The sequence below is a fragment of the Physeter macrocephalus genome, chromosome 5, assembly GCF_002837175.3.
Source record: "Physeter macrocephalus isolate SW-GA chromosome 5, ASM283717v5, whole genome shotgun sequence".
Lineage (NCBI taxonomy): Eukaryota > Metazoa > Chordata > Mammalia > Artiodactyla > Physeteridae > Physeter > Physeter macrocephalus.
In genome coordinates, this window is record NC_041218.1 from 36,243,169 (window position 1) to 36,258,716 (window position 15,548).

A 15,548-nucleotide genomic window follows, 5' to 3' on the forward strand; every position below is an offset into this window, starting at 1 on the left:
CTTAGAGCAGTTTAGAGGTACCTCATACGCTCCCTATCCCCACACATGCATAGTCTCAACCATTATCAACACTCCAAACCAGAGTGGTATATTTGTTACAATAAAGGAACCTACATTGACACATCATTATCATGCGGAATCCACAGTTTACATTAGGGTTAGCTTACACTGTTGTTCATTCTCAGAGTTTGGACAAATGTATAATAACATGTATCTGTTATAGTATCAAACAGAGCATTTACACTGCCCTAAAAATCCTCTATGTTCTGCCTATTCATCTCTCTCCCCCCACCAGCCCCTGGTAATCACTAATCTTTTTAACTGTCTTCATGGTTTTACCTTTCCAGATTGTCATATAGTTGGAATCATATAGTTTACAGCCTTTCCAGATTGATTTCTTTTACTTAGTATTATGCATTTAAGCTTCTTTCATGTCTTCTCATGGCTTGAGAGCGCATTTCTTTTTAGCACTAATATTCCATCGATTGGATATACCAGTTTATTTATCCACTCATCAGAAAAAAGACATCTTGATTGCTTCCAAGTTTGAGCAATTATGAATGACACTTCCAAAAACATTTGTGTGCAAGTTTCTGTGTGGACATAAGTTTTCAACTCCTTTGGGTAAATACCAAAGAGAGCAATTTTTGGATCAAATGGTAAGTGTTATGTTTAGTATTGTGAGAAACCACCAAATTCTCTTTCAAAGTGGCTGTACCACTTTGCATTCCCAATAGCAATGAATGAGAGTTCAGCTTCTCCCTACCCTCATCAGCAGTTGGTGTGGTCAGCGTTCAGGACACTTGTAGTGGTCCTAATAAGCTTGTAGTAGTATGTTTGCTTTAATTTGCATTTCCCTGATGACATTGGTGTGGGGCATTTTTTCATGTGCTTACTTCCCATCTGTATCTCTTCACTGGTGAGGTGTCTGTTAAGGTCTTTGGCCCATTTTTTAATCAGGCTGTTTGTTTTCATATTGTTGAGTTTTAAGGGTTCTTTATATGTTTTGGATAATAGTCCTTTCATCAGATACATATTTGCAAGTCTGTGGCTTCTCTTTTCATTCTCTTGACAGTGTCTTTTATAGAGGAAAAAATTGTAATTTAAATTAATTCCAGCTTATCAATTATTTCTTTCACAAATCATGCCTTTGGTTTTACGTCTAAGAAGTCATTGTCAAACACATGGTCATTTAGATTTTCTCTGATGTTACTTTCTAGTTTTATAGTTTTATATTTTACTGTAGGTCTGTGATCCATTTTGAATTAAATTTTGTGAAGGGTGTAAGAACTGTGTCTAGATGCACTTTTTCTGACTGTGCGTGTCCAGTTGTTCCAACACCATTTGTTGAAAACACTTATTTTTTCTCCACTCAATTGCCTTTGCTCCTTTGTCAAAATCAGTTGACTATATTTATATGGGCCAATTTCTGGGCTCTCTCTTCTGTTCCATTAATCTATTCCCCTATTCTTTTGGCAATACCACAATGTCTTCATTACTGCAGCTTTATTGTAGTAAATCTTGTAGTCAGGTAGTGTCAGTCCTCCAAATTTGTTTTCAATATTGTGTTGACTATTCTGGATCTTTTGCCTCTCTACATAAACTTTAGAATCAGTTTGTCAATATCCACAAAATAACTTGCTGTGATGTGTGATTGTGCACTGAATCTATGGATACATTTGGGAAGAACTGACATCTGACAGTACTGAGTCTTCTTATTCATGAACATGCAACACCTCTCCATTTATTCAGTTCTTTGATTAACTTCATCAAAGTTTTGTAGATTTCCTCATATAGATCCTATACCTATCTTGTTAGATTTATACCTAAGTATTTCATTTGTGGGGTTCTAATATATATGGTATTGTGGTTTTTAATTTCAAATTCCATGTGTTCACTGCTTGTATATAGGAATGCAATTAACATTTGTATATTAACCTTGTATCCTGCAACCTTGCTTTTAATTGTTCATTAGTTCCACGGGTTTTTTTTAGAAATTTATTCAGATATTCTATATAGATGATCATGTCATCTGCAAACAAAAAAGTTTTATTTCCTCCTTCCCAGTCTATATATCTTTCATTTCCTCTTCTTGTTTTATTGCATGATCTAGGACTTCCAGCACAATGTTGAAAAGGAATGATGTCAGAGGTAACATCTTTGCCTTGTTCCTGATCTTAGTGGGAAAGCTTTTAGTTTCTCACCATTAAGTATAATGTTACCTCTATGTTTTTTATAAATGTTCTTTATCAAGATGAGGAAGTTCTTTTCTATTGAGAGTTTTTATGATGAGCGGATGTTGGATTTTTCATGCTTTTTCTGCATCTACTGATAGGATCATGTGATTTTTCTTCTTTAGCTTGTTGATGTGATGGATTACATTGACTGATTTTCAAATGGTGAAACAGCGTGGTATGCCTGGGGTAAATCCCTCTTGGTCATGGTAAATAATTCTTTTCATACACTGATGGATACAATTTGCTAATCTTTTGTGAGGATTTTTACACATATGTTCATGAGAAATACTGGTCTGTACTTTTCTTTTCCTGCAATATCTTTGTCTGGTTTTGTACTAGGTAATGGTGGCCTCATAGACCAATTTGGGACGTATTCCTTATGCTTCTATCTCGTGAAAAAAATTATAGAGAATTTGTATAATTTCCTCCTTAAATGTTTGAGGTAATTCACTAGCAAATCCACCGAGGCCAGGCGTTTTTTGTTTTTTAAGGGTATTAATTATGGATAAAAGGTATTCAATAGACACAGGCTTATTTAGAAATTCTCATTTTGTTCATGCATTGTTTTTCTGCGCTCAAAGAGCATCTTTATGAAGGTTATTTTGAATATTTTGCCAGGTCATTCATATGCCTCCATTTCTTTAGGGTTGGTTTATGGAGATGTAGTTTGTTGCTTTGATTGGGCCATTTCCCCCTGTTTCTTCATGTTCCTTGTAACTTTGTATTGATATGTCTCCCACTCTTTAATGACTGGTTTCATACAGGGAAATCACCCATCAGCCCAGCCCAAGATTCTGGGAAACTTTCAAACCTGTTTTGTGGATATATCTTCTCTGCACTTGTGCTTACTAAGATTCCTAGTGGGATTTGCCAGTTTCCTTTTCTTCAGCAGGTTGTAATCTCTTGCTCCCTCTGGTGTCTGTCCGCTATACTGTGGGTCCTCAAGCAGCAGCATGCTGCCCAGCTCTTTTAGTTCTCAGCAGCCTGTAGGCATCAAGAGTACATACGCCAGGTCGACCTAGAAGGATGGGAGAGGGAGGGTGGGAGGGAGACGCACGAGGGAGGAGATATGGGGATATATGTATATGTATAGCTGATTCACATTGTTATACAGCAGAAACACACAACTGTAAAGAAGTTATATTCCAATAAAGATGTCAAAAAAAAAAAAAAACCAAAACAACAGTGATGCCAGGTCGCATCAGGACCCTGAATTGAGCTAGTCAGAAACGAATTCCTCAGACAGTCCCCTGAAAAGCTAGTACATTGGGAATATGCTCCACTCTTCTTTTTCTCTCTTAAGGGAGGGGCCCCAAAGCTGTATGGGCCCTCTGGAGCAGCAATATGGTGCCCAGTTCTTTTTTGTTCTTAGCTAGGATAGGCCTTGTCCCATCAGCACTCTAATACAAGTGAGACAGAAGCTAGTCCATCAGGCAGCCCTCCCACACCTGTGAAAAGTCAGAATGCTGCATGCACGGTCCAGTCTTTTCCTCGCCAGGGAAAGCCTGGGAGCTGGGTGTTTCCTCCTGACCACAGCTGTGCCAAGGGGAGCAGCTACGTTGAGAGACACCACAAATTTCCCACCAGTTGCACTGAAGCTGGTTTTATCCTTACTCAGGTTGCAGGAATCTTTTAAGTGGTTTCTGGATTTCTCGTAAAGGGAATTAGTCCATAGACTGCTGTTCAATCTGGGTTTCTGGGCAAGGAAGCAAGGTCAGGGTCTTCCTGTTCTGCCATCTTGCTTATTACTTCATTCCAATCATGCTTTTGAATATCTTTACCTTAGCAACAACTAGAAGGTGTGGTTTCAAGGGTTTTTTTTTTTTAATTTCACATTTTATTTCCTATCTAGTTTCACAAAACGACCTAATTTTATAACAATGACTCACATGGATCAAAATGGAAGTGCATCTTTATCTGTTTACTAAATCATGGTATTATTTTCCAAACTCCTTCATCTGTTATAAAAGAGGGAGCCAGAGATTACAAGCTGCTGAAAAAAAGGAAACTGGCAAATCCCTCTAATTAGGAATCTTAGTAGGCACAAGTCTACCCACAGAAAAGGTCTGAAAGGCTCCCAGAATCTTGGGCCAGGCTGATGGGTGATTTCTCTGTATGAAACCAGTCAGTATATAAACATTTCATTTAGTAAATTTTCATATTCCCTACAGTCAGTTGTTTTTGAAAACTGACTGGAACTTTTACATTTTGGACAAACGGCTTCAAAGCTCATGAAAACATTTCATTTTGTAGGTTTTAAAAATAGATTAGAAAAGCTATTTCCAAATGTTTTTAAGTGTACAAATGTGAGAGTTTTTGATATGTGACACAATACTGTTTTCAGCAAAAAGAAAGCATTATAAATAATGATGAAACATTTCTAAAATCCAGTTTCAGAATTCTCTTGCTATAGAATAAGTTTCTTTCAGTTTTTTCCTTACTCATTAATTGAATCAAAATTTAGCAATAAGGTAAGCTGAGACAAATTAGAGGCATCTGTAGTTTCATCCAATTACATGGCAAACTTCTTATGACAGGGAGAACATGAGATTTCCCCGAGGATATGCTTTTTGTCTTTCACTATTAAGAGTCACAAAGGGGACTTTTATTTATCATTGTGTTTAGTGAAATTTTGTAAAATACTTGGTTGAGTATCAACTGAATCTGAACTGCTGAAGAAAATGGGATTTGTCTTCATGTTCTGGATATTTAGTTCTAAATATACCATATAACTTATAATAGGTTCATAGTACCTACTATTTCAAGGCACAAGAGGTACATATTTCATGATAGTGGAAGTAAACCTTTATTTCGAATAGTCCTTCTAATAATCAAATATTTTTGGCTGACTTCTTGTCAGAATTATTTAGGTTGTTTTAAAATTAGTTTTGTTAATGACAAAGGGCTAAGAGTAGAAGTAGTAGCTCTTTTCTTCTTGCTGTTTGCCGGTTGACATTACTATTATTTTCACACTACAATTACTTTAAGTCACTTATTTCACAGGTAAAACAAAATTAAACATTCCAAAAAATCCGCTTAATCAGATATCATCTAAGTGTAATGAACTAAACAGTGAAGGTACCACAATTAAACTCTGTGCCTCATGGGATACCTTCTCTATTCTTCAGGACAGCTCTTGAAACTAAAAGGACATGTGACAATCTAACCAAGGCACTAACTGAGTACAACAGTCTCAATCTATAGAGTAAGACTACTAAAGCTTAAAGTTTATTTTTCTTTTATTAAAGCTAAAACAAAATTAAAATGCAGAAAAAGTCTTGGTATGTCATTCCAACAACACTCAAAGATACTCTTGTGCATCCCATTCTGGGGACTACACAGTGGCATAATCTGAAACTTATCTGATTTGGTCACATGAGCAGATAGTATTGTACTACAGATGGTCCCTGACTTAAGATGGTTCGACTTACAATTTTTTGACTTTACAATGGTGTGAAAACAATATGCATTCCATAGAAACCGTACTTCAAATTTTGAAATTTGGTCTTTTCCCAGGCTAGTGATATGTGGTACAATACTCTCTTGTGATATTGGGCAGTGGCAGCAAGCTGTAGCTCCCAGTCAGCCACGTGATCATGAGGGTAAACAACCCATCCACTTACAACCATTTTGCATCAATACAACCATTCTGGTTTTCACTTTCAGTACAGTATTCAATAAACTACATGAGATATCCAACATGCTATTATAAAATAGGCTTTGTGTTACATGACTATGCCCAACTGTAAGTTAGGCTAAGCTATGATGTTTGGTAGGTGAGGTGTATTAAATACATTTCCGACATACAATATTTTCAACCCAGGGATGGATTTATCTGGACATAATCCCAGTGTAAATTGAGGAAGATCTGTCTAGTAGAATACTTTGATCTTTCAAAGAACTAAATTTGTTGATATGAGCCTTTTCTGATATGCCATCAGAATAAATTAAGAAACGCATATGAAAAAGCCCCAGTGGAACCTATTATTGCATTGAAGGCAGTGGTATTATTGAAATTTTTTATTTCGCCATGCCCTCAGTACCCTGGTAAGACTGGTTTGCTGTGATATTACAGATACTGTGTGAGTCACGTAAATTACCATATTTCTCTTTTGCCATCTGTGGTTAGGGAGAGCCCAGTTTGTGGCCCATCTCTTGCAAGGACATTAGACTTGATATTGTCCATGTATATATTAACTTTGCTCCTTATTTCATTTTAAATTTCCCACTGATATTGTCCTTTTGCTCTGTTTCTTTGCTTCATAATTTTTGTTGCACTGAATGTTGTAAACCACCTCAAATATTTTTAGAAGGGTAGAAAATAGTTATTATAAGAGAAACAATAAATGAATTCTACCTAAATAAATAAATTCCCTCTAACTCTGTAAAAATGAAGTTTCACAACATAAGTAAAATGCAGAAATCTAAGACAGATATTCAAGAAAGGCTTGCAATTCTCTGGTCCTTGTGTTGAATTACAATGGCAAGCAATATATTTTTTAAGTGTTTACTGAAGAAAAAGAAAGCACAAAGCTTTAGGAAAGTAAAAGCATCAGGGACTAGAAGATAGACAAATCAGAATGCTGTTTGGGTGTTTGGGGTCTTTGCTCTGAGCATAAAATGTGTTTTGTTTGGTTTTTTTTTTTTCCTCTAGAAACACTAAATAAATAAATAAATAAATAAAGACTGACTGATTTGAAATATAAAACTTCAGCTAGAAGGGAACTGAACCTCAACCCTGAAGTCAGGCCACAGGCTTTTTGAATTTCTTCCATGCTCACAGTGATTCCACCATAACAAAATGATGGAAATCTTGCAGCCTTCCTATAAAATCTATAATTGTCGAAACACTCTAAATAGTATTCCCTATTTTTACGAATGATTACAATTATGTAATTATTCCAAACCCGCGTACCAAAATTTGTTTGAACTTCATGAAATCTGACATAGAGCACTGGTTTAGTACACCAAAGTTTCAGGGGGAGAAAATGATTCTCTTTTCTCTTTTGCAAAGATTCCAGTGGCTCAACATACTGGAGTCTATAACTTCAAATAATCAAGAAGCCGTAGGTAAAATGGATTTCACTGAAGCCTGTGTTACTGCAACTTAACACTAAAATAAGTAAGAATTTCAATCTAGGCTGACTCAAGCAGAAATCAATATTGGGAAAGACTGTAAGAGAAATATATACCAGTGATGTTGTTCCCTGCATAAAACCAAGAAATTAACAAAATAATAAAGAGAATGATTAAGGTAAATAAGACAGACATAATAATGATATTTTTACCACGTTATCTGACAAAAATGGAAAAGAGATAATGAAATGGCAAACTTTCAAAAGCTGAAAGCTTAAATGGCAACATTAAAGTTTCCAAATATACTGGAAAGCTGGAAATTCTCATTTTCTAATCTGCTAAACAAAGAAATTCTAAGAGCAAGCTATTCTTGCTGAAGCACATTAAAATAAAGAAGATGAGATGAAGTAAATATTTAGAGGAACATAAAACAGCCCAGCCATTGTACAGAAAGGTGCCAAATGTTAGTGGACATATAAATAAAAAGTGGTGAAGAGTTTCAAGTTTCATATGAATTGTTCCATCTTCAAGGGAGTGGATGAGAATAACCAATGACTATATTTGGAGGAAGAAAACCATCAAGTCATTGCACAAAGGCATCCCGAGTCACCACAATATGTTCCTGTGAGTCAAACAAATGATCTGAGGTTTTATTTAGTGTACAAAGGGAAAAGCTACAATAAGAATATTTCCATAATAACATTTTTTAAAAACTCAAAATAGAATCTATTAGGATTTTCAATAATGGATAAAAATGTAAACTGGAGTGCTTTAAAATGTGCTTCAAAGTCACAGATTGAAGGCAAAACATTTTACGAGTTGTTCTTTTTCCCTCCAAGTTGAATCTTTCAGACAAATGTCATGGCTCACTTCCTTCAACTCAGGGATTAGAAAATGGACATTGTGTTCTACTGACAAGAGCCTGTGTGATCCATAAGGAAAACAAGTGCAATTCAGCTCCACCACCAACTATGTGACTTTAGGCCCGTTATCCTCTCAGAGCCGCTTATAAGTAAAATGGGAAAAAATAATGTAATAATTTTTGTAAAGATTTTTGGCAGACTGCCTGGCATATATGAAGCATTTACTAAAAGTCAGAGGGGAAAAGAGGGGGAAACAAGCAAACAAACAAAAAAAGCAATTCAGTGGGAAAATAACAGAATAATATGAACATTATGACAAAATACAGAAGAAAGTTAAAAATTGCTAGAAAAAGGCGAGGGAGCAGTTGAAAGGCAAAATAAGATGAACCAGTAATTTCTAAAAAAAAAAAAAAAAAAAAAAAAATTCCTAAAAAAAGGGAAAGAAAAGAAAAGAAAGAAAAGCCACAAAAGACCCAGATTAATTTACAAGCAAGAGGCAAAATTCTATCAAACTTTGAAGGAATTTATCTTTCCAATCTTACAAACATGCCACACAATACAAAACAAAAATAAAACCAAAAAACTCCCACCCTAATAGCTCAGTCAGAAAAGTTCTATTTGAGAAAGACAAATAACAGGCCAAAATCCTAAACAAATATTAGCAAACCAAAGCCAGCAGGATATAAGAATAATAGGGAATCTATTGTGATCAAGTAGGGTTTAATCACAACATTCAGGAAAAGTTAACAACAGTAAAGCTATGATTTAAATTCAGTAGCAAATCGGGGAGAACCTCTTCTCAAAGGCAAAAACAGCATGTGAGAGGGGTCACATCTATGAGAGTTTTTACAACTCTTAAAATCTATTAATATAACTTTTTAAATCTTATCAACTACCTTCCAAAAACACTGGAAATACTCTCTTTAAAATAAGGAAAAAAATAAAGATGCCCACTGTGAGTGCTTCTTCCAACACTGTAAACTCTCCTCAAAGTTCTTGTCAGCTGAGAAATAAAGAAAAAAATAATAACAGGTAGAAGATTTTAAAAGGAAACAATAAAACTGTGTTTTACACATAATATAATTGTTGACATAGGAAATGTATTTTGTATAATAACTAAAAAACATAAGGTATAAAGATTCTAAAAATATGAATATTTAGAAATTTGTACATGTTCTTCATAAAGAAAACTGTAAAACTCTATTGAAAGAAGCTGAGAATGTATAAATAGAGAGGAATAAAATGTTCATCAATAGGAAGACTCAGTATCACTCAGAGTTCTCCCATACTAATTTATGGAATCAATATTATTTCCATGAAAATCCCAAAGGCTTTTATGCAAACTACAAAGCTGACTGTAAAATTCATACGGAAAAGCAACAACCTATGAATAACCAAGGCATTTCTAAGAAAGCGGAAGTCTTAGGAAATATATAGTAATTAAGACAGTGAAGTTCAGAGATGGAGTAATTTACTAATCAAACAGAATAAAGCCCCCAAAATAGGGTCATACATAAATGACAACAGAATAGGACAGAGAAGGCATGGACTTGCCAAAAACAGTGCTAGAATTACTGGTTAGCTATAAAGAATAAAATGAAATTGATCTCCATCATACCATACACAAAACACATATATATGTATTATATATATAAATTATATATATATATATAAATTATATCTATATATATATATATATATATATATTCCCAAAGGAAGGAAGACTTAAATGAAAAAGACAGAACTTTAAATTTCTAGAAGGAAATAAAGAAAAAATAACTTTGTGATTGCAAAATTGGAAATGTTTGCTTAAATAAGAAACAAAAAATACTAACCATAAAAGAAACATGGATAAATTAAATTAAAATTAAGACTTTCACTTCATCAAGTCACTTAAAGTAAAAAGATATACCATAAATTGGGATAATATATTCACTATGTATAATCACAAATTAAGAGACTGTTTTTGCCATCTATCTATCTACCTATCTATCTACGTATCTATCAACTTATAAATACTATATATAAAGAATTCCTTCAAATCAATATGCAACAGATGCATAACCCAACAGAAAAATGGGAGAGGGAAAAAGAAAAAAACATAAATGCCCAATGACCAATAAACAAAATTAAAGGCTGATCAACCTGATTAGTAATCCAGGAAATGCAAATTAAGAACATCATGATTCACCTTTTTTTACCCATTAGATTGATCAAAAGAAAAAAAAAAGGGACTTGTCTGACAAATGCTGATGAGCATATACAGCACGTAGAAGACTTATATGTGCTGGCAGAAGTGTAAACTGATGCATACATTTAGGAAAATAGTTTGGCATTGTCTTTTAAAGCTGAACATGCACACAATATGGCTGAGCTATCCCACTCCTAAGGAAAGATCCTAGGGAAACTCTTGCATATGTGCACTAATAAATATGTATAAAATGTACAAAAATGTTCTACTGTTGTTTGCAATAGCAAAAACAAACTAAAAATGTCTACAGACAATAAAATAGATAAGTAAAATATGGGATAATTATAAAATGGAATAGTAAATAGTGAATATGAATTAATGCATTTTATTGGTAATGTTCTAATTCTTTTATTGGGTGTGGATTCACAATGTTTGTCTTATTACAGTTCAGAACTTATGAAAACATTACATACATTCTTTTGTATGTATCAACTATTACATAATAAAGAGGGGGAAAGAAAGAAATCCAATAACCATAACTAAAGCAACTCCCTGGAATACAACAGTTACCCAAACCACCAGGGAAAACTTTTTTCCAAATTTTTCACTGAAATTTTCTTGACTATAATAAAAAAAAAAACTGACAGCCTAATTTATTTGCCGGAGTATTTAATGCAGATACGGGAAGACTTAGAGGATAAGAAAGCTGCACTAATTTGGGAAGAGTTAGAAAGATCAAGATAGAAATCCTAATCTGGATATGAAGAGTAAGAACAAATTTGGGGAAAGTAAGTTGCTGATAGTTTAGAGTGCCAGAGTAGAAGCACTCTTAACTCACTCATTGGATCAACAGTGTTCCTCATTCCTTTTACTAAATACACTTACTGATGCCCATATCACAGTGAATGTGAACACATATGATGTGTATACAGTTCTCCATTATGCTAAATCAGGACTGACTGTGTTGGTTCATAAGTTTGCCAAATATGTTTTGCTTGCCTGTTCAGTGCCACTCTCCACTCTGCTCTTTCTCCTGTCTGTTCTATCAAAGTGAGCAATGCCATACACATCAATATACTTCTTCAGCTTCCAGTCAGGTCCAACCAGTGAGAAGTCAGAAGGAGGCACATAACTTTAGAATAACCATTCTTGGGTGTTGCATAATCCCTTAGGATTTCCCTATACCCTGCCTACCCCTTTGTTATATAGGCCCTTTATTAAACTTTCCTTGAATTACTTGAGTATGCGATTTCCTACGGTTTGAACTTGTTTATTCCTATTGAAGTCGTCATTGTAATTCCATGATTAAATTAAACATTCATTAGGTAATGGAATAAAATATGAATTCAAAAATAAAAAAGCAGAATACTTTGAAAACTTAATTGAATGCTTTGGAAAAATCGCTAAAGATAAGTTGACTTAAAACAACTACTATTGGGCTTCCCTGGTGGCGCAGTGGTTGAGAGTCCGCCTGCCGATGCAAGGGACGCAGGTTCATGCCCCGGTCTGGGAGGATCCCACATGCCGCGAAGCAGCTGGGCCCGTGAGCCATGGTCGCTGAGCCTGTGCGTCCGGAGCCTATGCTCCTCAGCGGGATAGGCCACAACAGTGAGAGGCCCGCGTACCGCAAAAAAAACCAAACAACAACAAAAAACAACTACTATTAAATTAGATATAGATGTAAAACTGTAAAAAGCTGGGAAAATAGTAAAAATATTTTACCCTCAGAAGAATTTTACCCTCAGATTGCTCTTCAAGGGTCTTTAGGTTCTAAAGCTCCAATTTAAAGTAACTAGAAAGTACAGATAATGAATTATGGGTGTGACTAATATAGAAAGACCCAACTGAATCAAATCTTTAAGCTATTTCTCAAAAAATAGACCATGGCCCTATTATACTTAATAATGATGGTTAAAGAAACATATGATGGAAAAATGATATACACAAATCTGTAACATCTTAAGCTAAATCACATGAATACGCTTATAAACAGGCAAAAGATAATTTTACTACACATTTCTAGTCAAAATACTAAATAGCAATAATTGAAAGAAATGTCTTTAATATGAAAAATATCTATTTTAAAGTAAAGCACACAAAGAAAATAAAGTATTTACAGAAAAAAATAGAGTACTGTCTTTAACATTCAAAGAGAATATGCAAATTGAAAACACAAAAATCCAAAAATATACTAACCAAAATAGTACTACAGGAAGACAACATGGAAAAAAAATATCCTTGCTAGCAAAGACATTTAAATTTGAGTATCATTAATAATTGTTTTTTGTTTATTCAAGTACTAACAATATTATGGTAAATTACAATGCATTTGCTGGCAAACCTTCAGGAAAATTGGCACTCTCACTTTCATATATTACTGGTAAGAGTAATCCTTTTGTCCATTTATTCAATACTCTTTATAGGTCTCTGAGATTACACTATCTCCTGCCCTCATTCTCTTCTGGGATTCTTTTTCTCTTCATCTTGTAACCAATTTTTCCATGTTCTTCAAGACTCAACTCATATGTGTCTTCTTCCAGAACCATCACATCCTTGGGATTGCTTTAAATACTACCATTATGCCATTTATGACAAAGCCACAGCTAACATCATACTCAACAGTGAAAAGCCAAAAGCTTTTCCTCTAAGATCAGAAACAAGACAAGGATGCCTACTCTTGCCACTTCTATTTAACATAGTATTAGGAGTCGTAGCCATAGCAATCAGACAGAAAAAGAAACAAAAGGCATTCAATTCAGAAGAAAAAGTGCGGTCCTCGAATAAGGATCGATATACAGATCAACGGGAATAGAAGTGAGAATCCAGAAATAAGCAGTCACATTTACAGTCAATTGATTTTTGACAAGGATGCCAAAACAACTCAATAAGGAGAAAGAGTAGTCTTTTTTTAACAAATGGTTCTGGGGTAACTCTGGATATCCACATGCAAAAGGATGAAGATGGTCACATCAGTAAGACAAGAGAAAGAAATAAAAGACATCCAGATTGGAAGGGAAGAAGTAAAACTATCACTATTTACAGATGACATGACACTATATATAGAAAATCCTAAAGACTCCAACAAAAAAACTGTTAGAACTAATAAGTGAATTCAGTACAGTTGCAGGATACAAGATTAAAATACAGAAATCTGTTGCACTTACCATACACTAATGATGAACTCTCAGAAAGAAAAATCAAGAAAACAATTCCATTTACAATCACATCAAAAAGGATAAAATACCAAAGGATAAATTTAACCAAGGAGGTAAAAGACCTGCACCCTGAAAACCATAAGACATTGATGAAGGAAACTGAAAACAATACAAATAAATGGAAATATATCTGGTGTTCATGGACTGCAAGAATTAATATTGTTAAAATGTCCATACTACCCAAAACAATCTATAGATTTAATGCAATCCCTGTCAAAATACCCAAGACATTCTTCATAGAAAAAGGACAAATAACTCTAAAATTGGTTTGGAACCATGAAAGACCCCAAACAGCCAAAGCAACTTTGAGAAAAAAGAACAAACTAGAGGTATCATGCTCCCTGACTTCAGACTAAACTACAAAACTACAGTAATCAAAAAAGTATGGTGTTGGCACAAAAACAGACACATAGATCAATCAATGGAACATGTCTTTAATATGAAAAATATCTATTTTAAAGTAAAGCACACAAAGAAAATAAAGTATTTACAGAAAAAAATAGAGTACTGTCTTTAACATTCAAAGAGAATATGCAAATTGAAAACACAAAAATCCAAAAATATACTAACCAAAATAGTACTACAGGAAGACAACATGGAAAAAAAATATCCTTGCTAGCAAAGACATTTAAATTTGAGTATCATTAATAATTGTTTTTTGTTTATTCAAGTACTAACAATATTATGGTAAATTACAATGCATTTGCTGGCAAACCTTCAGGAAAATTGGCACTCTCACTTTCATATATTACTGGTAAGAGTAATCCTTTTGTCCATTTATTCAATACTCTTTATAGGTCTCTGAGATTACACTATCTCCTGCCCTCATTCTCTTCTGGGATTCTTTTTCTCTTCATCTTGTAACCAATTTTTCCATGTTCTTCAAGACTCAACTCATATGTGTCTTCTTCCAGAACCATCACATCCTTGGGATTGCTTTAAATACTACCATTATGCCATTTATGACAAAGCCACAGCTAACATCATACTCAACAGTGAAAAGCCAAAAGCTTTTCCTCTAAGATCAGAAACAAGACAAGGATGCCTACTCTTGCCACTTCTATTTAACATAGTATTAGGAGTCGTAGCCATAGCAATCAGACAGAAAAAGAAACAAAAGGCATTCAATTCAGAAGAAAAGAAGTAAAACTATCACTATTTACAGATGACATGACACTATATATAGAAAATCCTAAAGACTCCAACAAAAAAACTGTTAGAACTAATAAGTGAATTCAGTACAGTTGCAGGATACAAGATTAAAATACAGAAATCTGTTGCACTTACCATACACTAATGATGAACTCTCAGAAAGAAAAATCAAGAAAACAATTCCATTTACAATCACATCAAAAAGGATAAAATACCAAAGGATAAATTTAACCAAGGAGGTAAAAGACCTGCACCCTGAAAACCATAAGACATTGATGAAGGAAACTGAAAACAATACAAATAAATGGAAATATATCTGGTGTTCATGGACTGCAAGAATTAATATTGTTAAAATGTCCATACTACCCAAAACAATCTATAGATTTAATGCAATCCCTGTCAAAATACCCAAGACATTCTTCATAGAAAAAGGACAAATAACTCTAAAATTGGTTTGGAACCATGAAAGACCCCAAACAGCCAAAGCAACTTTGAGAAAATAGAACAAACTAGAGGTATCATGCTCCCTGACTTCAGACTAAACTACAAAACTACAGTAATCAAAAAAGTATGGTGTTGGCACAAAAACAGACACATAGATCAATCAATGGAACAGAATAGAGAGCCCAGAAATAAACCCACACACATATGGTCAATTAATCTATGACAGAGAAAGCAAGAATATAAAATGGGAAAAAGACAGTCTCTTCAATAAGTGGTGTTGGGAAACTGGACAGCTACATGTAAAAGAATGAAACAAACATCTTCTCACACCATATACAAAAATAAACTCAAAATGAATTAAAGACCTAAA

The 15,548-nt window shown here is 34.2% G+C and overlaps 1 protein-coding gene across 27 annotated transcripts in view; it reads right to left on the bottom strand.

Annotated features, from left to right (window-relative positions):
* FOXP2 (forkhead box P2) overlaps positions 1-15,548 on the bottom strand; it is a 536,717-nt gene that overhangs the window by 398,574 nt on the left and 122,595 nt on the right. For 2 of the 27 annotated variants that reach the window (XM_055084891.1, XM_055084875.1), the window contains one exon: positions 9,131-9,179. The exons of the other annotated variants lie outside the window; for them this stretch is intronic. The gene's annotated coding sequence lies outside the window, so the exon portion shown is untranslated. The remainder of the gene's footprint in view (positions 1-9,130; positions 9,180-15,548) is intronic. 27 annotated transcript variants of the gene reach the window in all.